Genomic DNA, 26,130 nt, shown 5'->3' with positions numbered 1-26,130 from the left:
AGATGTGACTCCCAGGTTGGAATGCATTCAGTCAGTTTCGGGGGAAGAGATCACTCAACATTATTTTGACTTTAATCTAGTTGTGTCATTTGTGCCAGTGCTAGTCATCCTTATCCTTTGCTCTTCCTCAGTTGCTGGTTGAGTGCCTTCCAGCTGAGGAGTCTTATCTTCTCCTTGTGGATTGTCTCATCATAGGGGCTTTGAGAGAAGAAACATTATGTGGTGGTTTACCTTTGCCTTATCATTCTGAAGTGGTTGACTTCTGCACAGTAGTAACAAAAGTTAGTTTGAGCGGGTGGCACTGCCGCAGTCTGTGGACAATCTTCCACCAGTGTCACCTCCAACTACCCCTGCTGCCCAGTAACTGCTCTCCAGATGTTTCTCTGCTCCAGTCACCTCAGGAACGATCTACTCCCTTTAATTCTGAAGAGGGTGGATACATCTTAGGGTGTGATCAGATGGGGAAATAGCTACGTTTTGGGCTCCTTGTGCACTGTTTGGTGTGAGGTGTTTCCCATTGATCACACAACGTATGTGAGATTGCGGATGATCCCAACCCTGAGGTGTAACCCAAGCGTGACCTTTTTTGGTTCAGCAGTAGGACCATTCTCCCTCTCCCTCTCCCTCTCCCTCTTCTATGGCCAGGCTGGAGTAACTCCCCCCCCATGGACAGAAAGGTTGCTTTAAGGGAAATCACTGAGCAAAGAGACCCTTTCAGGCTCCTCCCATTTACTCACTTCTAATGAGAGATACATATACATGTGCATGAAGATTTCCTTAGTATAGTCTCAGTGGCAGAGCTGACTCCACAAGGGCAAAGGACTGCCTATGTAGAGCTGCTTCTTGCTTGAAAATAATGGAGAAGATTTTGCAGGTGGGAGCACTCTGGGCATGTATAGGGATTGCAAGGATATTGCCTTATGCCATGTCAGATCATTAGACCGTCTAGTTTAGTATTGTCTATACTGACAGTGGCTTTTGGGGAATTCAACAGAGATATTCTGAGCCATTCCTGGAATTGCTGCAGCTTTAACCAGGTCAAATATGCATTTTGCCACTGAGCTGATACAGTGGCAGGCTGGTCAATGTGTGATTGTTAAAGGATGGAATACACCAATTCCTGGACCTTGGAGGATCACTCTTGCTCCCCGTGCTCTCCAAATAGTTTTCTTTTGAAAAGGGGTTTCTCAAAATCTGAAAAAGTCCTCTTGTGCCTTCTAGTGGCCATTTTAAAAGAAAAAAAACTTTTATGTGGGGTGAGGATGGGTGGCTGGCTGAAAGCATGGCAAAATTGCTTCTACCTAGAGAAGCACAGGGGGACTGTTTGAGCCAAAAGGTATGTAATTTTTTTTAATATTACATGGGGCTGGGGCTTCTTTTGGGGGACACAATCTATCTACCCCTCTTATATAGCGTTAAACTTTTAATGTATTTCTGTATTCTCCATTTTTCCATTAGTGACAACAACAGCAACTGCTACAACAATAATCATACTGTACCATCAAGTAGCTTTCTGACTAAAGTATAGCTGGGCTAATAATAGCAAGCATTGCCCTTTTCAAGAATTTACTTGAACATATATAGATTGAAATGGGTAACTGTGACACCCGTGAACCGGGTAGAGAGGTGATGCTAGGAGTGCCGTCTCGCACCAAAGCCTCCGTGGGCACGCAGACAGCTCCCAAGCCATTCCCACCCCGGATGTTACACCAGTCCGTGGATACAGTAGACTTAGAGAAGGGAGTGAAGGGGTTAAGCATATCTACCCAGACTCCTCGGGTCTGGGCAGGGAGGGGGACAAAGGACCCTGAGGAGGGAGCAGCAGGGGAAGTCAGTTACCGGCCGTCAGGGGAAGAGAGTGGATGGGAGTGGGTATCTATCCAAGACCCCTGGTCGGGTAAATGGGAACAAGTCTGCCTGACGAAACAGGAGGCAGAGGAGAGGAGGAGGAATGAGGCTAGAGTCCGACCCTCTTATTGGGGAGAAAGAGAGACCCGAGAGTGGCGTAGGAAATTAGTGGAGGAGAAGAAAAGGGTAGAGAGAGAAAAGGAGGAGAAGACTAGATGGCATCTGGAGGAGTTGAAGAGACTGGGTTATCGCCAGGACCTTGGGAACAACCCGGGGCAGAGACCTCCATACCCTGGGGATACACAGGGTTCGAAGAGACGACCCCTCTACTAACAACCGAGAGAGAAGACTTCGATCCCGAAGAACCCTCGCGGGTTCAGGCAGGTCCATGGGCGTCGAAGTCAAGCAACCCGTTCAACGAAGATTGGGTACCCCTGTATGAACCGTTACTTCAGCAGGAGAAGTTTGTCCCCAAGTTGATTGACGTTTCCATCCCGTTACCCCAGTTAAATAAAGAAGACAAATGGTTCAGTTCAAATGTGTCTACGACTTTATTTGGGACGGGGGAGGTGAAGAATAGCGGACCCTCACATATTGGCGCCCAGAACGCGGGGCCTCCCCCGCAACCTACAGACGCTGAGAAATGGATGCAACGGATAACGGAAGGGCAAGAGGTCCTGTTAAAACAGCTAGCCGACCAACAACGGATGATAATCGAACAGCTGAGACCCCCTCAGTTAAATCAGACCCCAGAGAGCACTGGACAGAAACAACCCATCGCGACACGACCCCCCATTAAGTTACAGAAAATGGGCCCTCAAGACGATCCAGCAGCGTTCTTACACACATTTGAGAGGATTGCCACCTCAGCACATTGGCCGAAAGATCAATGGGCACTCATATTAACCCCGTATCTCACAGGGTTACCTCAAGAAATCGTCGATACCCTGGACCCAGAAGAAGCGGGGGACTACGACATAGTAAGGACGGCCATTTTGAACACCCTCAACTTAAACGAGGAAGCCTACCGGAGAAAATTTAGAGGACTAAAGCTGAAACCCGGGTTACACCCCAGAACACTAGCCCAGAAATTAAGGGTCAATGCCACGAGGTGGATTCAACCAAAGGGGAAGACCGCAGAACAGGTCTTAGAAATAGTTGTTATGGAGCAGCTAATTTCAACGCTAAACAGCGGGGCCCGTAACTGGGTCATCAAGAATAAACCCTCTAGCCTAGAGGGCGCTGTAACGCTGTTAGAAGACTACCTAGAGGCTGAGGACACGTGGCAAATGCGAAGTGCGTCACAAGGAGACGGAGCTAAGCCGCGGGAGAAAATGGCGGAACCAAGCGGGCAAGCGGACACAAGAGGAGCCGGACAGACGGGGGCCAAAAAGAACAGACCGGACCGGATCGAGTACGCGAATCCAGTGGGAACACGGGTACCTAGGCCGACCGTCACGAGCGACCCGGCAGCCTCAAAACAGGCGGCGACCTGGAACCTGGGTAAAGACAAAATGACCGCTTGCTTTTCCTGTGGCCAGTTCGGCCATATCCGGAAGTACTGCCCAGTGACTGAGTGTGCTTGGGCAGAAGCGTACACCGGCGCCTCCAAGGTGGGTGAAGAGAATCACCCGGGGTGGGTAGTGGAAGCGAAGGTCAATGGCCACGTTAAAAAGGCCTTGGTGGATACTGGGTGCAGTAAGACCCTAGTGAAAGAGCTAGAGGGCGAACTGTTGCCAGAGATTACCGTCATTCGATGCATTCACGGGGATACCAAAGAATACGCTACCACGAAGGCTGAAGTGGAGGTGGACGGTTTGAAAAGAAACATGGAAGTGGGGATAGTCCCCGGGATGACCCGTGAAATATTGTTAGGGAGAGACTGGCCGGGACTGAGTACTTTGACTTCAAAGCCTGGGGAAGTTGGCTGGGCACAAGAAGAAAATGAGGCCAGAGAGTTAGAAGTCATGAATTTGTCTAGAGAACAGATAAGAAACCTTCAACAAGACGATGCAGGACTTTCCAACTGCATGCAACGAGCCCTGGAGGAGGGGACTACCCCAGAGGGGGAAAAAGGATTTGAAATGAGGGGAGGCTTGCTATATCACATTAACAAGGCGTCCAGCGATGATGAGGCTCAACTGGTAATCCCAGAGGGCTTAAGATTCTGGGTGATGCATTGGGCTCACGATTTACCAGTGGCAGGGCATTTGGCTACCCAAAAGACATTGGACAGAGTGAAACAACGCTTCTTTTGGCCGGGGATGGCTCACGATGTGGAGGAGTTTTGCCGGTCCTGTAACAATTGCCAAATGACACAACCCAAGGCAGGACCTGGGGCAGAATTAGTCCCTATGCCCCTGGTAGACCGGCCCTTTGACAGAATCGCCTTAGATATTGTGGGACCCCTCAATAAGTCGACGGGGGGACACCAATATATATTGGTAGTGATTGATTATGCGACCCGATACCCCGAGGCGGTGCCCCTAAGGTCTACAACGGCTAAAGTGTTGGCAAAAGAGTTGTTAGAACTATTCTCCAGAGTCGGTTTCCCAAAGGAGGTGCTAACAGACCAAGGCTCCAATTTTATGAGCCTAACCTTTAAACAGATGTGGCAATTACTAGGGGTCAAGCCTTTAAAAACATCTGTCTATCATCCTCAGGCTAATGGCCTGGTAGAAAGGTTTAACCGGACCCTTAAAGGGATGCTTAGGAAATTGTCCTTGGAGAAACCCAAATTGTGGCACACTTTTTTAGCTCCCTTGATGTTTGCTATTCGGGAAGCCCCTCAGGCTTCCACGGGGTTTTCTCCTTTTGAGTTGTTATACGGACGGAGACCCCGGGGCATTCTTGATCTAATAAGGGAAAGATGGGAAGAAGGAGAGGATCATTCAAAGGGGGTGCTGCAGCAGATAGCCGAAATGAGAAACCAGCTGCAGGTGGCCTGGGAGATGGCCAAAGAGAATTTAGGCCAAGCCCAGGCTAGGCAAAAGGCCTCTTACCACAAGAGAGTAAGGCCTCGGAGTTTTGAACCCCAACAAAAGGTGTTGGTATTGTTGCCTACGGACACCTCCAAATTTTTAGCTAAGTGGCACGGACCGTACACAGTGTTAAGAAAGTTAAATGAGGTAGACTATGAAGTGGAAACCCCAGACCGAAGGAAGAAGACACAAGTGTTCCATGTAAACCTATTGAAGGAATGGGTAGACCGTGAGGCATTGTTCGGGTCTGAGGTAGACGACGAATTAGGACCTGATAGAGAAGAGCTCACCTCAGGATGTGACGTGGTTATAGGAGACCTGTTGTCGGGGGAACAAAAACAACAAGCGTTACACTTAAAGGAAGATTTTCCCCGGGTCTTCTCCACCACACCGGGTTGTACACATTTGGTAGAGCATCATATTGAGACCCTCCCGGGGGAGGTAGTAAGGGTTAGCGGAAGATCATGGCCCAGACATGTAACGGGAGTCATCAATGAGGAAGTAGAAGAAATGCTAAAGTTGGGGGTGATTGAGCCCTCCAATGGGCCTTGGAGGAGCTTCCCCGTGATGGTACCCAAACCTGACGGGTCCTTGAGGTTTTGTATCGATTTTCGTAAGGTTAATGCCATATCCAGGTTCGATGCTTACCCAATGCCCAAGGTGGGAGACTTATTGGATAAGTTAGGGGGGGCCAGATACCTGAGCTCAATCGACCTAACGAAAGGTTACTGGCAAATTCCATTACGCCCCCAAGATAAGGAGAAAACGGCTTTCTGTACCCCTAAAGGGTTATTCCAATTTAAAAAGATGCCGTTTGGGCTTCATGGCGCAGCGGCCACCTTTCAACGCTTAATGGACCGGGTTTTAGAACCCCTACAAGATTGTGCCGCTGCCTATATCGACGACATTATTATTTTTAGTAGCTCGTGGGAAGAACATCTAACCCATTTGAGAAGAGTGTTGGAGAGGTTACAGGAAGCAGGATTAACCGTTAACCCCAAAAAGTGTAAGATAGGGTTACCCAAGGTAGAGTACCTAGGTTACAAAGTAGGACAAGGAGAAATACAACCCCAAGAAGAGAAGGTAACAAAAATTTCGAGGTGGTACAGGCCCAGGACAAAGAAGGAGGTCCAGCAGTTTTTAGGCCTAGTAGGATATTACAGGCAGTTCGTGCCTAACTTTGCCTCGATAGCCGCCCCACTCACAGATTTGACGAGAAAAAGGGCCCCGGTGAAAGTAGTGTGGGGTCCTTCCCAAGAAAAAGCGTTCCTTACCCTGAAAGAGATCATATGCGAGTTACCAGTTAGGTTTGCCCCTGATTTTGATATACCCTTCACCCTCTTCACAGATGCTTCCGACCGAGACATAGGAGCTGTTCTCTCTCAAGTTAAAGAAGGGGTAGAATACCCGGTGTTGTATTTAAGCCGGAAGTTGTCACCCCGGGAACAAAAATACGCTGTCATTGAGAGAGAAGCTCTAGCCATTAAGTGGGCTACTCATAGCCTTAAATACTATTTATTAGGAGCGCCCTTTGACCTGGTCACAGACCATGCCCCGCTACAGTGGTTAGAGAGAATGAAAGAAACCAATCCGCGTCTAACCAGATGGTACCTAGCATTGCAGCCATTCTCTTTCCGAGTGAAGTACAGAAAAGGCAAAGAGCATACTAATGTCGATTATTTTTCTCGGCAGGGTCCGTGGGCACGAAGCGCGGAAGAGCGAGCGGCACTCTCGGAGGGGGGGATGTGTGACACCCGTGAACCGGGTAGAGAGGTGATGCTAGGAGTGCCGTCTCGCACCAAAGCCTCCGTGGGCACGCAGACAGCTCCCAAGCCATTCCCACCCCGGATGTTACACCAGTCCGTGGATACAGTAGACTTAGAGAAGGGAGTGAAGGGGTTAAGCATATCTACCCAGACTCCTCGGGTCTGGGCAGGGAGGGGGACAAAGGACCCTGAGGAGGGAGCAGCAGGGGAAGTCAGTTACCGGCCGTCAGGGGAAGAGAGTGGATGGGAGTGGGTATCTATCCAAGACCCCTGGTCGGGTAAATGGGAACAAGTCTGCCTGACGAAACAGGAGGCAGAGGAGAGGAGGAGGAATGAGGCTAGAGTCCGACCCTCTTATTGGGGAGAAAGAGAGACCCGAGAGTGGCGTAGGAAATTAGTGGAGGAGAAGAAAAGGGTAGAGAGAGAAAAGGAGGAGAAGACTAGATGGCATCTGGAGGAGTTGAAGAGACTGGGTTATCGCCAGGACCTTGGGAACAACCCGGGGCAGAGACCTCCATACCCTGGGGATACACAGGGTTCGAAGAGACGACCCCTCTACTAACAACCGAGAGAGAAGACTTCGATCCCGAAGAACCCTCGCGGGTTCAGGCAGGTCCATGGGCGTCGAAGTCAAGCAACCCGTTCGACGAAGATTGGGTACCCCTGTATGAACCGTTACTTCAGCAGGAGAAGTTTGTCCCCAAGTTGATTGACGTTTCCATCCCGTTACCCCAGTTAAATAAAGAAGACAAATGGTTCAGTTCAAATGTGTCCACGACTTTATTTGGGACGGGGGAGGTGAAGAATAGCGGACCCTCACAGTAACGAAGTTGTGGTTGTATGCAAAAAAAAACAAACCCATCTCCAAATATCTTCATACATTTAACAATATAAAAGCTAGTATGTTGAGTGTGAAGGTCTCCAGTAGACTTTGTAACTGCATTTGGTTGAATGCAGTTAAGAGCTCCCGCTATCGGAAGACCTGTCATTCAGCCAAAATATTCAGCCCAACGTGTCAGATCTCCATTCTCAGTGTAAAAATATCTAGTTTTGGGTGCCTGGGGAAGTTCTGAGGTGAGGCCTATGTGCATGCCTGTCACCCTATGAGCTAGTGAACATCTTGTGTTAATACTCTCATGGAACATGAATCTGAAATTCATGTAATTTCTATTAATTTATTCACAATAAATACAAATATGCATCAACTAAGTTTTTTCTAAATTCAACAGTAACCTTAGTTTGTACAGTATTGCCATGGAGCCTAGACTGTGTGTGAATCTCAAGGACATTCTTATGATTCATAGTTTATTTCATTCAAATAGGGGCATAAAATATGAAAAAATGTGAGCCCTGAATCACTTAGACTTTGTTTTTTTAAAAAAAAGAAAGAAAGAATGTATTTTAAAGAGCTGACCTCATGCATTTGTGAGGTACACAATGTCTTGTTGCTAAAACAAGCAACTCATGACTGCAGCAGAGGTATCCCCAAAAAGTTTGGGGGAGGCGTCCCTTTGCTCAGTCTGTGAGCTGCTCCTGCTCCAAAATGGAAACCAGAATAAACTCGGAAGGGCTGGTATATTTACCCAAGGGTGATGCCAGTTGCTCCAGGACACATAGAGATATTCCCACACCTAAAGCTGCATACTTAAGGCAAAAGCAGAGGCCTTTGACAAGCTAGCGGGTGTGTAAGAATTCAGAGCATTTTCAGATAGGGAAAATGTTTAGTTCCAGAGTTGACATAGCTCAGTATCCCAAGGAAAACTATTGATAAATAATTTGCTGTCAAATATCTTTAAATCCAGAAAGTTTGCATGTTGATCAAATACTGTATTTTTAAACCCTGAAAGTGGTTTTGGGTGCTGTGGCCATGAAATGGCCACTGCATTTGTACCCTTAAAAGAAAAATTCAAAAAGGATATCAGTAAATCGCTAGTAGTAGCCGCCACCATAACCACAAAAACGACATGAATATGTTGCTGGGAATGTATTGCTTCCCCCTCACTCCTTTGCAGATGAAAGATGGCTTGAGTAGAGAAAGGAGCATTTCCTACCTTGAATTTTAAAGAAAGGAGAATAGTATTAATGTCTCCTCTCTCTCTCTCTCTCGCTCGCTTTTTAACCCTGCTCTTCACAATACTTTGTAAGTCTTTAGAAGCTCTCTTCTTCCTCCTGACTCTGTGCAAAAGGGAAAAGAAAAATGAAAGCCAAGTACTGAGGGGGAAAGATATGCAGGGAAATAAGAAAAAGAAAACAAGTGAGTAAAGGAGAGAAGGGAAAAAGAGAGGAGGAAAGAAGACTCATACCTCTCTATTGATAAATCACTTTAATTTTTTTTAAAAAAAAAGGAGAAGGGAAGGGCCTGATTGCCCAAAGAAACAGTAGAGAAAATGAATCGATATAAAATTAAAGAGCAGTGTAGCCTGCTATAACAGTTCAAGTAGAAAGAAATGTAGTGATGCAGTTCAAAACAATGTAAACGCTTCCACCAGTATATATACCACATGACCACTGGAAAAAATGTATCAGTACAACAGAGGAATGAAAAGATTCAGTATAATTGGGGTTCTTTTCTCACATGTGATTGAGCCCTTAGCTGAAATCACCTATTAAGTTTAGTAAAAACTTTAAACTAGTGGTGTTCAGAAAAATGTGGGAAAACATTATTTATGCACTACTGGGGAGACCAGGAGGTGTACTAAAGTAGCCCCTGATGGCCTGGGGCTTGGACCAACACCCCTCCACAGACTCACCCCGTCACAAAATCCAGTACATCATGCACAGTAACCTTGATCTGACTCTTTCTAAGTCCTGGAGTAAATGGAGTGCCTGAGACAGCTCTTGTGCTTTTTAATACTATTTTTGGACATTTTGGTTTAAGGTTACACACATATTTGGAAGACATACTCCCTCAAGTGATGAAACACATCCTTTTGTCATAGTAAGTGATTTTTCTCATCTTCATATCTTGCATTTAATGTGCTTTCTTTTATTGGTCACTGGAAAGCAAACAGACTCCTTTTATGAGTCAAATATCAGATAGCAGAAGAAATTTCTGCCAACAGAAGGACATTGGCTGAAGGCAGGCAAATATCCATTTCACATAATATCTAGTTCGACCCTTGTCCCTCCACACTTGGAAGGGCCTTTTCTCCTTACCAAACCATATTTGGACTATTGGAGACTTTTGCTGGAGTGAAGGGGGCACCTTTTTCCTTTTTCCTTCCCAGTTGAACATATCTCCCTGTAGATCCCTTCCTGCCACCTTCTGTGCTGTTCTAGAGATTCCTGAAACCTCCAAAACATATTTTTGGGGAGCAGTGGGGAGGGGAAAATTGGCAAAAAAATGTTCTCTCCTCCTCCCAAATAGTAGAAGCATTTCCTGGGTAGACCTCTCCTCCCAGGATCTCAAGATCTAGGCCTATGCACAGTAAAGTTCTGAAGTACAGATTTCTTGGTAGCCTGTAGAGCTGTTTTACTGGACAGCAGTTCTGACTAATGCTGTATAGCTTTCATGTGATAAAACACTAAACAGTATCTCATTCCTCAATTTATATCTGAGAAAGTGTCACAAACAGCATATGCCCCCTTGCCAAAGCAGTTGACAATGATTTTCATGTCTTATATATTAGATTTTGCATGTTGACCATATTGTATGTTTTCTACATTGCATATTGCTTTGGGCAAAATTACACAAATAAGCCTGAGATGACGCCTGGAGCAGAAACCACCTGTCCTGGGTAGCAACCGAAGCTAATGTTTTTTTTCAAGAACCAAAACAAAATGCGTTTGAGACCTAGAAATGAATTCTGGAGAGATCATTTCCTTTAAAGTATTTCAGTAAAATGCTCTCTCTCTCTCTCTCTCTCTCTCTCTCTCTCTCTCTCTCTCTCTCTCTCTCTCTAATGTCGATTATTTTTCTCGGCAGGGTCCGTGGGCACGAAGCGCGGAAGAGCGAGCGGCACTCTCGGAGGGGGGGATGTGTGACACCCGTGAACCGGGTAGAGAGGTGATGCTAGGAGTGCCGTCTCGCACCAAAGCCTCCGTGGGCACGCAGACAGCTCCCAAGCCATTCCCACCCCGGATGTTACACCAGTCCGTGGATACAGTAGACTTAGAGAAGGGAGTGAAGGGGTTAAGCATATCTACCCAGACTCCTCGGGTCTGGGCAGGGAGGGGGACAAAGGACCCTGAGGAGGGAGCAGCAGGGGAAGTCAGTTACCGGCCGTCAGGGGAAGAGAGTGGATGGGAGTGGGTATCTATCCAAGACCCCTGGTCGGGTAAATGGGAACAAGTCTGCCTGACGAAACAGGAGGCAGAGGAGAGGAGGAGGAATGAGGCTAGAGTCCGACCCTCTTATTGGGGAGAAAGAGAGACCCGAGAGTGGCGTAGGAAATTAGTGGAGGAGAAGAAAAGGGTAGAGAGAGAAAAGGAGGAGAAGACTAGATGGCATCTGGAGGAGTTGAAGAGACTGGGTTATCGCCAGGACCTTGGGAACAACCCGGGGCAGAGACCTCCATACCCTGGGGATACACAGGGTTCGAAGAGACGACCCCTCTACTAACAACCGAGAGAGAAGACTTCGATCCCGAAGAACCCTCGCGGGTTCAGGCAGGTCCATGGGCGTCGAAGTCAAGCAACCCGTTCGACGAAGATTGGGTACCCCTGTATGAACCGTTACTTCAGCAGGAGAAGTTTGTCCCCAAGTTGATTGACGTTTCCATCCCGTTACCCCAGTTAAATAAAGAAGACAAATGGTTCAGTTCAAATGTGTCCACGACTTTATTTGGGACGGGGGAGGTGAAGAATAGCGGACCCTCACAGTAACGAAGTTGTGGTTGTATGCAAAAAAAAACAAACCCATCTCCAAATATCTTCATACATTTAACAATATAAAAGCTAGTATGTTGAGTGTGAAGGTCTCCAGTAGACTTTGTAACTGCATTTGGTTGAATGCAGTTAAGAGCTCCCGCTATCGGAAGACCTGTCATTCAGCCAAAATATTCAGCCCAACGTGTCAGATCTCCATTCTCAGTGTAAAAATATCTAGTTTTGGGTGCCTGGGGAAGTTCTGAGGTGAGGCCTATGTGCATGCCTGTCACCCTATGAGCTAGTGAACATCTTGTGTTAATACTCTCATGGAACATGAATCTGAAATTCATGTAATTTCTATTAATTTATTCACAATAAATACAAATATGCATCAACTAAGTTTTTTCTAAATTCAACAGTAACCTTAGTTTGTACAGTATTGCCATGGAGCCTAGACTGTGTGTGAATCTCAAGGACATTCTTATGATTCATAGTTTATTTCATTCAAATAGGGGCATAAAATATGAAAAAATGTGAGCCCTGAATCACTTAGACTTTGTTTTTTTAAAAAAAAGAAAGAAAGAATGTATTTTAAAGAGCTGACCTCATGCATTTGTGAGGTACACAATGTCTTGTTGCTAAAACAAGCAACTCATGACTGCAGCAGAGGTATCCCCAAAAAGTTTGGGGGAGGCGTCCCTTTGCTCAGTCTGTGAGCTGCTCCTGCTCCAAAATGGAAACCAGAATAAACTCGGAAGGGCTGGTATATTTACCCAAGGGTGATGCCAGTTGCTCCAGGACACATAGAGATATTCCCACACCTAAAGCTGCATACTTAAGGCAAAAGCAGAGGCCTTTGACAAGCTAGCGGGTGTGTAAGAATTCAGAGCATTTTCAGATAGGGAAAATGTTTAGTTCCAGAGTTGACATAGCTCAGTATCCCAAGGAAAACTATTGATAAATAATTTGCTGTCAAATATCTTTAAATCCAGAAAGTTTGCATGTTGATCAAATACTGTATTTTTAAACCCTGAAAGTGGTTTTGGGTGCTGTGGCCATGAAATGGCCACTGCATTTGTACCCTTAAAAGAAAAATTCAAAAAGGATATCAGTAAATCGCTAGTAGTAGCCGCCACCATAACCACAAAAACGACATGAATATGTTGCTGGGAATGTATTGCTTCCCCCTCACTCCTTTGCAGATGAAAGATGGCTTGAGTAGAGAAAGGAGCATTTCCTACCTTGAATTTTAAAGAAAGGAGAATAGTATTAATGTCTCCTCTCTCTCTCTCTCTCGCTCGCTTTTTAACCCTGCTCTTCACAATACTTTGTAAGTCTTTAGAAGCTCTCTTCTTCCTCCTGACTCTGTGCAAAAGGGAAAAGAAAAATGAAAGCCAAGTACTGAGGGGGAAAGATATGCAGGGAAATAAGAAAAAGAAAACAAGTGAGTAAAGGAGAGAAGGGAAAAAGAGAGGAGGAAAGAAGACTCATACCTCTCTATTGATAAATCACTTTAATTTTTTTTAAAAAAAAAGGAGAAGGGAAGGGCCTGATTGCCCAAAGAAACAGTAGAGAAAATGAATCGATATAAAATTAAAGAGCAGTGTAGCCTGCTATAACAGTTCAAGTAGAAAGAAATGTAGTGATGCAGTTCAAAACAATGTAAACGCTTCCACCAGTATATATACCACATGACCACTGGAAAAAATGTATCAGTACAACAGAGGAATGAAAAGATTCAGTATAATTGGGGTTCTTTTCTCACATGTGATTGAGCCCTTAGCTGAAATCACCTATTAAGTTTAGTAAAAACTTTAAACTAGTGGTGTTCAGAAAAATGTGGGAAAACATTATTTATGCACTACTGGGGAGACCAGGAGGTGTACTAAAGTAGCCCCTGATGGCCTGGGGCTTGGACCAACACCCCTCCACAGACTCACCCCGTCACAAAATCCAGTACATCATGCACAGTAACCTTGATCTGACTCTTTCTAAGTCCTGGAGTAAATGGAGTGCCTGAGACAGCTCTTGTGCTTTTTAATACTATTTTTGGACATTTTGGTTTAAGGTTACACACATATTTGGAAGACATACTCCCTCAAGTGATGAAACACATCCTTTTGTCATAGTAAGTGATTTTTCTCATCTTCATATCTTGCATTTAATGTGCTTTCTTTTATTGGTCACTGGAAAGCAAACAGACTCCTTTTATGAGTCAAATATCAGATAGCAGAAGAAATTTCTGCCAACAGAAGGACATTGGCTGAAGGCAGGCAAATATCCATTTCACATAATATCTAGTTCGACCCTTGTCCCTCCACACTTGGAAGGGCCTTTTCTCCTTACCAAACCATATTTGGACTATTGGAGACTTTTGCTGGAGTGAAGGGGGCACCTTTTTCCTTTTTCCTTCCCAGTTGAACATATCTCCCTGTAGATCCCTTCCTGCCACCTTCTGTGCTGTTCTAGAGATTCCTGAAACCTCCAAAACATATTTTTGGGGAGCAGTGGGGAGGGGAAAATTGGCAAAAAAATGTTCTCTCCTCCTCCCAAATAGTAGAAGCATTTCCTGGGTAGACCTCTCCTCCCAGGATCTCAAGATCTAGGCCTATGCACAGTAAAGTTCTGAAGTACAGATTTCTTGGTAGCCTGTAGAGCTGTTTTACTGGACAGCAGTTCTGACTAATGCTGTATAGCTTTCATGTGATAAAACACTAAACAGTATCTCATTCCTCAATTTATATCTGAGAAAGTGTCACAAACAGCATATGCCCCCTTGCCAAAGCAGTTGACAATGATTTTCATGTCTTATATATTAGATTTTGCATGTTGACCATATTGTATGTTTTCTACATTGCATATTGCTTTGGGCAAAATTACACAAATAAGCCTGAGATGACGCCTGGAGCAGAAACCACCTGTCCTGGGTAGCAACCGAAGCTAATGTTTTTTTTCAAGAACCAAAACAAAATGCGTTTGAGACCTAGAAATGAATTCTGGAGAGATCATTTCCTTTAAAGTATTTCAGTAAAATGCTCTCTCTCTCTCTCTCTCTCTCTCTCTCTCTCTCTCTCTCTCTCTCTCTCTCTCTCTAATGTCGATTATTTTTCTCGGCAGGGTCCGTGGGCACGAAGCGCGGAAGAGCGAGCGGCACTCTCGGAGGGGGGGATGTGTGACACCCGTGAACCGGGTAGAGAGGTGATGCTAGGAGTGCCGTCTCGCACCAAAGCCTCCGTGGGCACGCAGACAGCTCCCAAGCCATTCCCACCCCGGATGTTACACCAGTCCGTGGATACAGTAGACTTAGAGAAGGGAGTGAAGGGGTTAAGCATATCTACCCAGACTCCTCGGGTCTGGGCAGGGAGGGGGACAAAGGACCCTGAGGAGGGAGCAGCAGGGGAAGTCAGTTACCGGCCGTCAGGGGAAGAGAGTGGATGGGAGTGGGTATCTATCCAAGACCCCTGGTCGGGTAAATGGGAACAAGTCTGCCTGACGAAACAGGAGGCAGAGGAGAGGAGGAGGAATGAGGCTAGAGTCCGACCCTCTTATTGGGGAGAAAGAGAGACCCGAGAGTGGCGTAGGAAATTAGTGGAGGAGAAGAAAAGGGTAGAGAGAGAAAAGGAGGAGAAGACTAGATGGCATCTGGAGGAGTTGAAGAGACTGGGTTATCGCCAGGACCTTGGGAACAACCCGGGGCAGAGACCTCCATACCCTGGGGATACACAGGGTTCGAAGAGACGACCCCTCTACTAACAACCGAGAGAGAAGACTTCGATCCCGAAGAACCCTCGCGGGTTCAGGCAGGTCCATGGGCGTCGAAGTCAAGCAACCCGTTCGACGAAGATTGGGTACCCCTGTATGAACCGTTACTTCAGCAGGAGAAGTTTGTCCCCAAGTTGATTGACGTTTCCATCCCGTTACCCCAGTTAAATAAAGAAGACAAATGGTTCAGTTCAAATGTGTCCACGACTTTATTTGGGACGGGGGAGGTGAAGAATAGCGGACCCTCACAGTAACGAAGTTGTGGTTGTATGCAAAAAAAAACAAACCCATCTCCAAATATCTTCATACATTTAACAATATAAAAGCTAGTATGTTGAGTGTGAAGGTCTCCAGTAGACTTTGTAACTGCATTTGGTTGAATGCAGTTAAGAGCTCCCGCTATCGGAAGACCTGTCATTCAGCCAAAATATTCAGCCCAACGTGTCAGATCTCCATTCTCAGTGTAAAAATATCTAGTTTTGGGTGCCTGGGGAAGTTCTGAGGTGAGGCCTATGTGCATGCCTGTCACCCTATGAGCTAGTGAACATCTTGTGTTAATACTCTCATGGAACATGAATCTGAAATTCATGTAATTTCTATTAATTTATTCACAATAAATACAAATATGCATCAACTAAGTTTTTTCTAAATTCAACAGTAACCTTAGTTTGTACAGTATTGCCATGGAGCCTAGACTGTGTGTGAATCTCAAGGACATTCTTATGATTCATAGTTTATTTCATTCAAATAGGGGCATAAAATATGAAAAAATGTGAGCCCTGAATCACTTAGACTTTGTTTTTTTAAAAAAAAGAAAGAAAGAATGTATTTTAAAGAGCTGACCTCATGCATTTGTGAGGTACACAATGTCTTGTTGCTAAAACAAGCAACTCATGACTGCAGCAGAGGTATCCCCAAAAAGTTTGGGGGAGGCGTCCCTTTGCTCAGTCTGTGAGCTGCTCCTGCTCCAAAATGGAAACCAGAATAAACTCGGAAGGGCTGGTATATTTACCCAAGGGTGATGCCAGTTGCTCCAGGACACATAGAGATATTCCCACACCTAAAGCTGCATACTTAAGGCAAAAGCAGAGGCCTTTGACAAGCTAGCGGGTGTGTAAGAATTCAGAGCATTTTCAGATAGGGAAAATGTTTAGTTCCAGAGTTGACATAGCTCAGTATCCCAAGGAAAACTATTGATAAATAATTTGCTGTCAAATATCTTTAAATCCAGAAAGTTTGCATGTTGATCAAATACTGTATTTTTAAACCCTGAAAGTGGTTTTGGGTGCTGTGGCCATGAAATGGCCACTGCATTTGTACCCTTAAAAGAAAAATTCAAAAAGGATATCAGTAAATCGCTAGTAGTAGCCGCCACCATAACCACAAAAACGACATGAATATGTTGCTGGGAATGTATTGCTTCCCCCTCACTCCTTTGCAGATGAAAGATGGCTTGAGTAGAGAAAGGAGCATTTCCTACCTTGAATTTTAAAGAAAGGAGAATAGTATTAATGTCTCCTCTCTCTCTCTCTCTCGCTCGCTTTTTAACCCTGCTCTTCACAATACTTTGTAAGTCTTTAGAAGCTCTCTTCTTCCTCCTGACTCTGTGCAAAAGGGAAAAGAAAAATGAAAGCCAAGTACTGAGGGGGAAAGATATGCAGGGAAATAAGAAAAAGAAAACAAGTGAGTAAAGGAGAGAAGGGAAAAAGAGAGGAGGAAAGAAGACTCATACCTCTCTATTGATAAATCACTTTAATTTTTTTAAAAAAAAAAAGGAGAAGGGAAGGGCCTGATTGCCCAAAGAAACAGTAGAGAAAATGAATCGATATAAAATTAAAGAGCAGTGTAGCCTGCTATAACAGTTCAAGTAGAAAGAAATGTAGTGATGCAGTTCAAAACAATGTAAACGCTTCCACCAGTATATATACCACATGACCACTGGAAAAAATGTATCAGTACAACAGAGGAATGAAAAGATTCAGTATAATTGGGGTTCTTTTCTCACATGTGATTGAGCCCTTAGCTGAAATCACCTATTAAGTTTAGTAAAAACTTTAAACTAGTGGTGTTCAGAAAAATGTGGGAAAACATTATTTATGCACTACTGGGGAGACCAGGAGGTGTACTAAAGTAGCCCCTGATGGCCTGGGGCTTGGACCAACACCCCTCCACAGACTCACCCCGTCACAAAATCCAGTACATCATGCACAGTAACCTTGATCTGACTCTTTCTAAGTCCTGGAGTAAATGGAGTGCCTGAGACAGCTCTTGTGCTTTTTAATACTATTTTTGGACATTTTGGTTTAAGGTTACACACATATTTGGAAGACATACTCCCTCAAGTGATGAAACACATCCTTTTGTCATAGTAAGTGATTTTTCTCATCTTCATATCTTGCATTTAATGTGCTTTCTTTTATTGGTCACTGGAAAGCAAACAGACTCCTTTTATGAGTCAAATATCAGATAGCAGAAGAAATTTCTGCCAACAGAAGGACATTGGCTGAAGGCAGGCAAATATCCATTTCACATAATATCTAGTTCGACCCTTGTCCCTCCACACTTGGAAGGGCCTTTTCTCCTTACCAAACCATATTTGGACTATTGGAGACTTTTGCTGGAGTGAAGGGGGCACCTTTTTCCTTTTTCCTTCCCAGTTGAACATATCTCCCTGTAGATCCCTTCCTGCCACCTTCTGTGCTGTTCTAGAGATTCCTGAAACCTCCAAAACATATTTTTGGGGAGCAGTGGGGAGGGGAAAATTGGCAAAAAAATGTTCTCTCCTCCTCCCAAATAGTAGAAGCATTTCCTGGGTAGACCTCTCCTCCCAGGATCTCAAGATCTAGGCCTATGCACAGTAAAGTTCTGAAGTACAGATTTCTTGGTAGCCTGTAGAGCTGTTTTACTGGACAGCAGTTCTGACTAATGCTGTATAGCTTTCATGTGATAAAACACTAAACAGTATCTCATTCCTCAATTTATATCTGAGAAAGTGTCACAAACAGCATATGCCCCCTTGCCAAAGCAGTTGACAATGATTTTCATGTCTTATATATTAGATTTTGCATGTTGACCATATTGTATGTTTTCTACATTGCATATTGCTTTGGGCAAAATTACACAAATAAGCCTGAGATGACGCCTGGAGCAGAAACCACCTGTCCTGGGTAGCAACCGAAGCTAATGTTTTTTTTCAAGAACCAAAACAAAATGCGTTTGAGACCTAGAAATGAATTCTGGAGAGATCATTTCCTTTAAAGTATTTCAGTAAAATGCTCGCTCTCTCTCTCTCTCTCTCTCTCTCTCTCTCTCTCTCTCTCTCTCTCTCTCTCTCTCTCTCTCCCCTCCCAATACACACAACTATTTAATTTTGCTCTGGCATGAAATAATAGAGTGCTGTGTATCTATTACAGATGTAAAGAGATTTAGACTGCCACAGGTTTCAGTAGCACATTCGAAGCTCTAACAAAGCTGGCTATAATAGAGTCTCCCTGCCATTATCCATTCAGCATGTGTAATAAATGACTCGGCCGCAGCCTGCCATATACCACCCGGCCCAGATAACAGTTGAAAGGAGAAAATTAAATTTTGCTTTTGTTGAAACATTATGATTTATGTATTTGTAATATAGGCTGCGGTGGGCAATTGAAAAAAAAGAGAGGGAGATTGCTGAATATACTTTGTGGTTAGTGATTGTACCACAGGCTGCTTAAAATGTGTGAATGCAGCTTGTCGGCATACTTTAATAGTAATAAAATTGTGCACATTTCCATTAAACTCTTAATTTATGTAGATTTTTTACTTTACAGGGGATGTGTAGTGTGGTGCTGGGCAGATGTGACTAGCTAGCTTATATCCCCAGATCTATGGAGAGTAACAGCATCATGGTTTATGGGCACAGGGCGAGAGACACCTCTGCAAGTTAAAGTGATGGATGTAGGTCAAAAAAACTATCTATAATTTTTAGTATTTTTCTGTATAATAATTTTCTTTAAATAGAGTGCTTCTCCCCTCTGCCACATATTATACCTGGTGAAAAGATATTCTTATATCATTGTACTTCTAACGGCCTGATTTATAAAAATAATTAACTTCTACCATCCCAGAGATATAAAGACAGAAACAGGAGTTTTGCACCCGTTAATTTACAGTAATGTAAGAACTGTCTCTGAATGGTATAATCAGGCACACAGGTCTTCTTATCACAATGTAGATGGTAATAAACTTTCTTCTTTGCTCTATCTGGTTTTTACCTGGTTTATTTCAAGTATGGTTTATTCATAAACATTCTCCATACATTGAGGGGGGTACCTTAGCCCTACCCACTCCATCCCTGCCTTTGTTGCCCTCCTACAGGTGGAGGGAGGGGTGAGTTGGAAGAGGGGAACGCTGCCAGCCTTGAGAGCTCTCCATGTGAGGGAATCCCCTAGTTTTTCAGGCTTCTGCCTCATATGGGGAGCCCTCAAGGATGGAGGAGACTTTTTTTTTCCAGATGCATTGCCTTCCACTTGAGGAGAGTGACAAAAACAGGGACATAAGGGGTGGAACTGGTACACTTTCATTTAGATAAGTCAAGTCTACAGAAACATCACCTGGACAGACTTACAGTTTGTATTTATTATGCTTTCTTTTTCCCTTAAGCTCACTGACCCTTTTTAACTATACCAAGAGCCATAAAGGAAAAATCATATTTCCATCCCGCCCACCCTACACATTCAACTTCATTTAACACACACACACAAAAACACACACACACACACACACACACACAGAGAGAGAGAGAGAGAGGGAGAGAGAAATATTGATGGTGGACTGTTTTTGTGTGTTCTTGTTTCTGCTAGGAAGTGATTGTATCAGTCTCTTAATCTTTATGTCTGTACGTCATTTTTCAAATAAAAATGCCAAATCAGAGAACCAGGTTTCTTTCTAGAACAGAAGGCTTAATACCCCTTTTGTAACCATCTGTAACTGTAGGATTATGGCAGACATTCATAAACCTTTGTGATGAGAAAAGGCAGAACAAATTTCCATTGCTGGTTAGATTTAGAGTCATCACTGTCAAGTTGAAGAACAGGGACACAGAAAGCTGAAGGTGGAAACTTCTTTGCTAATTTTCACAAATAATTTGGTATTTTTGAACTTTAGAGTTCCTTGAACAATATAATCACTCTTAGCCAGCCTGATCATTTGAGCTGAAGTTTGGGGAATTGAAAACAAGTTGGGGCAGTTTGACAAATATTTGAAATAAAAAAAACATCATTTTATTCTATGGTGGCAGAATAAAAAAAAGAATGTTGGGAAATCTACAAGAACAAGAAGGTTGATTTTGGCTCATGGCAATACCTTCCAGGTCTTCTTATTTAAAAAGTACTCCGAAGTGATCTACAATTCCCTTCTTCTGGCATCCTGGGAGTGTGCGGTTTGCCCAAGGCTGCACACAGCCTGGCTCCTCTTCTACAAGGCACAATAAGGGAACAAGCTCCCAAACTCTGGCTTCAAAGCCAGATGCTTAACTCACTGAAAAGGTAGTTTCAGAGTGCTGCTTGAAACTGTATTCGGGGTTTTGCAAATCAGTAATATAAATGAGGTAGTATGTAAACTGGATAGGCAACCTGGCACTTGCCTTCACCATCGTAATCATCATTTTTATTAAGTTCTTCAAAACACCATAGACACTAATTTATGGATGTGGGGATATTGTGTTTCTGAATCTGCAGTTCAAAAAGCCAGGGAATGGCCTGACATTGCTGCAAAATATCATGCTCATGATGCCAGCAGAAAAAAGTATGGCAAGCTTTACATAGCAAAGGGTGGCCTGAATGTTGATGACACCCATATCAGCAGTCAAGATGGTCTGTGGCCGTGATTCCCTCCCTTCTCTTCTTTTTCTTTTTATCCATCTATTGAACATAGAGGAGTAGAGATTGACCAGCTGAGAAAGGAAATGCTGTCAGTGACACTCCCCACAAAGTGCATGGATCAGGACAAAACAACACAGTACTGGTGTCCCCTTGAGCAGATCTTGACCTGGAGCAAAGCAGAACATAAATGCGTCACAACCTAGTTGGTGGTGTGAAAAGCCCCTGAGAGCAAGATGTTTTCATTATCCTTTGCCTATGTTGCTTTTGTTCTCCAGTTTCAGCCCTGCATTGTGTGGGTCCTAAGAAGCTGTACCAGTATCATGGGTACAAAGGATGTTGAACAAATGCTCAGTGCGGATGGGTTTTTAGCTTTCTGGAAATGGCAAGAAAATGATAACACACCCAAATATAAAGCTTTCAGAAAATGACATTGAAAATAACATTACTCTTTCGGAAGGACTAATTCTTCTTTTCCTTATCTCAGGAGCATGGCATGGCCCCTTTGAACTGCTCACCCAGATATATGTTGTACTTATATGAGTCTTACACCCAAGTAAATGTATGTCAGAGATTTATTAGTATTTATAGGGAATTTATTAGGAATTGAGACTGGAAAAGCTACTTTCTTGGAGAAGTACTCCCTGGATTCCCCAATGGTCATACTGGCTGGGGATTTTAGAAGTTGTAGCCGTTCAGGAAGCAGCTTTTCCAAGCACTCTTGGACACCTCATTCTCTACTACTATATAGGAAAAGTGGGAGCAAATTACTTAGATAGTCTGAGAACTCATACAGAGTACTGGACAAAGTGATGTACTGGGACTCAGAAGATTTGGGTCCAAATCCCTCCTTGGCCATGGAAACTGATGAAACCATTCCTTAAATATCTCACATTCCTTGATTAGGAAGTCCTGTGAATCTGCACCCCTATTCAGCAATGATTCAATATGCCAAACATAGGTTTGTTTTTGTTTTTCTTTTAACTATCTGAGAAATAGGCCTCAGAGTATAGATTCGTTCATTTAGTTCACCTCCAGTCAACTCTATGTATTGTACATTGTTATCCTCCTTCTCCTCTCTTTATTCCCCAAACAACGCTGTAGGGTCAGGCTGAGAAGGTGTTAAGAGCTGAAGGTCATCCAGTGTGCTTCATGGCCAAGTGAAAGCCTAGTGTCCTGATCTAAACTCTAAACATTACACCACGATGACTCTTGGAAATTTCACATGTGTTCTCAGATTTATCCGAGATCTCTAGATATAGAAAGCTACTATCAGACTCATCCCTGTGCCCACAAAAGGTGGTCCAAGGAAAGACACAAAGGGTAAGTCCCACAGGGAATGTCCTGCTCCACAGGAGATTTAATAGCCTATAGTCGGAGGGGGTTGTACATCACTAAAGATGGTTCCTGCCACAGAAGGCTGGGCATGGTCACTTTTTCCTTGCATGTGACCATTTCCCTTTCTTCCAGTTTTCAGGCTACCTCTGACTTGTGTAGACTGTTTCTGGTGTGGACTGCCAGCCAGGCAGCAACACATAGCACTACTATAATCAACCTCAATGAATGGTTTTAGTAGTTTTTAACTGAGGACTGTCGCCCAGTTAGAGGCAAATTAAGTCTTAAAACTGATCAGTCAATCAATTAACAAAATTTGCATAAACTTACTTATGAATGAAACCAGTCTTGATGTTTTACCCGGTACAAAGCTACGGGGCACAGCAAAAATCCTGACAAATAACCAAATGCAGAGATTGCAGTAGCAACTGAATAAACAGCCCTATCCACCGGGCTTGACTTACACGGTTGAGAAACTTACCATTTGGACACAAAGCTCAATAGGCTGTAGTACTACATCAAAGTTGTGCTGTCAGCAGAATTGGCATTCATAATAATTATGTATAGGGAGCCCTTTCTGGGGATGTGAGGCCATGTAACTGCTTAAGACATGTGTGACTGAAACGTGTTCATTCCCCTCTATTCAGCACTGGTAAGGTGTCATCTAGAGTCCTGTGTCCAGTTCTGGACACCACACTTTAAGAAGGATGCTAACGAATTGGAACAAGTTCAGAGGAGGGCCACAAGTATGGTCAAGGGATGGGAAATCAAGTCCTGTGAGGAAAGACTGAAAGAACTGGTCATGTTGAGCTTTGACAAAAAAAGACTGAGGGGAAATATGATAGCCCTCTTCAAATACTTGAAAGGTAGTCATACAGAGGAGGGATAGGATCGGTTCCCAATCATCCCAGAGTGCAGGACATATAATAATGAGCTCAAGCTACAAGAAGCCAGATTTAGGTTGAATATCAGGAAAAACTTCTTAACTGTTAGAACAGTATGACAATGAAATCAAGTACCTCAGGAAGTGGTGAGCACTCCAGTGCTAGAGGCATTCAAGAGAAAATTGGACAACCGTCTGTCAGATCTGCTTTGACTTGGATTCCTACACTCAAAGCCCCTTCCAACTCAGTGATTTTATAATTCTATGATTCTAAGATGGGTGATAGTTTCAAAAAAAATAATTTCTAAAGGCACAAATATAAACAATTCCAGAGGGGGAAAAAGGTGGAAGACAGCAAAAAAGACCAATGTGGCTTCACAAAAAGATCAGACACAACCTAAAAAAGGGACACATATAGGAAGCGGAAGGAAGGCCAGGCCACAAAGCAAGAGAACAGACTTGCAGGGATAGCGTTAGGGAAGCAAAAGCTGAGAGTGAGAGGAGACTAGCAAGAGATACTAACAGAAAAGAAAAGAAATCATTTTTCAGAGATGCGTGTAGCAAAAGACAGGGAAAAGAAATAGTGGTTCGGTGGGAATGGCAAAATGTTAACTGACAACAGAGAAAAGGCAAAAGTGCTCAATTCCTACTTCATCTATATTTTCTTCCAAAATACAGTCTATGGCCCTACAGACAAACGAGAAGTACAAACAGAGGTGACAGGACTGTAGCCTGGGATTAATAGACTAAGAGTCCAGGAATATTGTATTTCTTTGAATGGTTTCAGATCTCCAGGGCTGGATGCACTGCATCGAAGAGTATTGAAGGAACTCTCCGAAGAACTCTCAGCACCACTGTCTCTTATTTTCTTGAAATCAAGGAAGAAGGGTGAAGTGCTAGATGGTAGGAGGAGGGTTAATACTCTCTTTGTTTTCATAAAGGGCAAAAGGAGGAACTGACAGACCAGTCAGCCTGACATCAATCCCAGAGAAAATTCTGAAGCAGATTATAAAGCATTCACTCTGCAAGCACCTTGGAAACAATGCAGTCATAACTAGAATCCTACTTGGATTTTTCAAGGACAAATCCTGCCAGATGACTCTTATCTCATTTTTTTGCTCAGGTGGTCTCCCTGGTCGCAGTGGAAATGCTGTAGACTTCATATCTTGAATTCATCAAATCTTTTGACAATGTGCCGCATGATATTCTGTTTAGCAAACTAAGTGTGAGCTGGATAGAACAGCTATCAGAAGGATCTGCAGTTGGTTACAGAATGGCACTTAGGGACTCCTTCTCAGACCGGGAGAAGGTGATAAGTGGGACACCACAAGGTTCAGTCCTAGGCTTGCAGCTCTTCAAAATTTTTATTAGTGACTTGGAGGAGGGGGTGAATGAAATGCTTGTCAAATCTGTGGATAACATAAAATTGGATTAAATAGCTAATACCCTGGAAATTCAGAAAGTTCTTGATAGGCTTGAGAAGTGGGCTAAGACAATGAAATGAAATTTAGCAGTGCAAAGTTCTACACCCAGGAAAAGAAACCAATGGCACCATCATAAGATGGAGAACACTTGGCTCAGTAATATTTCATGTGAGAAGCATCTTGGAATTGCATCAGAACACAAGCTAAATATGAGCCAACGGTGTGATGCTGCTGCAAAAATGGGCAAATGCTATTTTAGTCAAGAGTGGTCTTAACCGACCAGATAGGTGGGATATAAATAAAAATAAATAAATAAATAAATAAATAAATAAATAAATAAATAAATAAATAAATAAATAAATAAATGAATGAATGAATGAATGAATGAATGAATGAATGAATGAATGAATGAATGAATGAATGAATGAATGGTCAGCATTGACAGAAGTATGGTTTCTAGATCCAATGAAGTACTAGTTCCCTTCTGTTTGCCACTGGTTAGGCCTCATCAAGAGTACTGTGTCCAGTTCTGGAGCCACATTTTAAGAAGAATGAAGATGAACTGGAACAGGTTTAGAGCAGGGCAACAAGGATGATCAGAGGACTAGAAACCAAGCGTTATAAGGAAATCTGAAAGAATCAGGTATATTTCGCCAGGAAAAAAGAAGACTTGAGGGGAGATATAATAGTGTTCTTCAAATTCTTAAAACGTTGTCATACAGAGGAGGTGCAGGATTTGTTCTCAGTCATTTCAGAGTGCATGACACATACTGATGTGCTCAAATAACTGGAATCCAGATATAATCTAAATAGGAGAAAAAACTTCCTGTTAGAGCAGTGCAACAATGGAACTAATTACCTCAGGAGGTGGTGAGCACACCAGCATTGGAGGCATTGAAGAGAAAGTTAGAAAGCCATTTGACAGAGATGCAGGAATACCTTTATATCTGCTGGGGGTTGGTTCCAATGGAAAATATAAAAAATATTTAACCAATATTAAAAATATTTCACCAAAAATATTAAAAATATTTTGGTTCCAAGCCTCCCTCGGATCCTGAAAACTGTGGGTAATCACAAATGGGAGAGAGAGAGAGAGAGCATGGTAAAAGGGAAGAAAACCAGGAAAATATTTTCATATACATTACCAGACCTGGCTACTAGAGGGCTCCAGAGATCATGCTATTCATAGCAAGGTCTCTGGTTCCCTCTAGTGGCCAATTCTGATAATACATGTGAAAAAACTTCTGCATTTTTTCTTTTAATATTTTTAACATTTTCAGACCCTGGATAAGTGAATCAGTAGATACTGTTTCTGTGGATAAGGGGGTCCTACTGTACTTTTATTTGGATTCCTGCAATGAACAGGGTGTTGGACTTAATGGCTTATTGGTCCCTTTCAATTTCATGATTCTGTTTCTATGCAGTTGTAGTACAACAAACCCTTTGGAGGTCATATGCCCTCCC

This window comes from Pogona vitticeps, chromosome 3, assembly GCF_051106095.1.
Source record: "Pogona vitticeps strain Pit_001003342236 chromosome 3, PviZW2.1, whole genome shotgun sequence".
NCBI classification, from domain to species: Eukaryota; Metazoa; Chordata; class Lepidosauria; order Squamata; family Agamidae; genus Pogona; species Pogona vitticeps.
The sequence above is the reverse complement of the archived record's forward strand: the minus strand, read 5'-3'. Positions refer to the sequence as shown.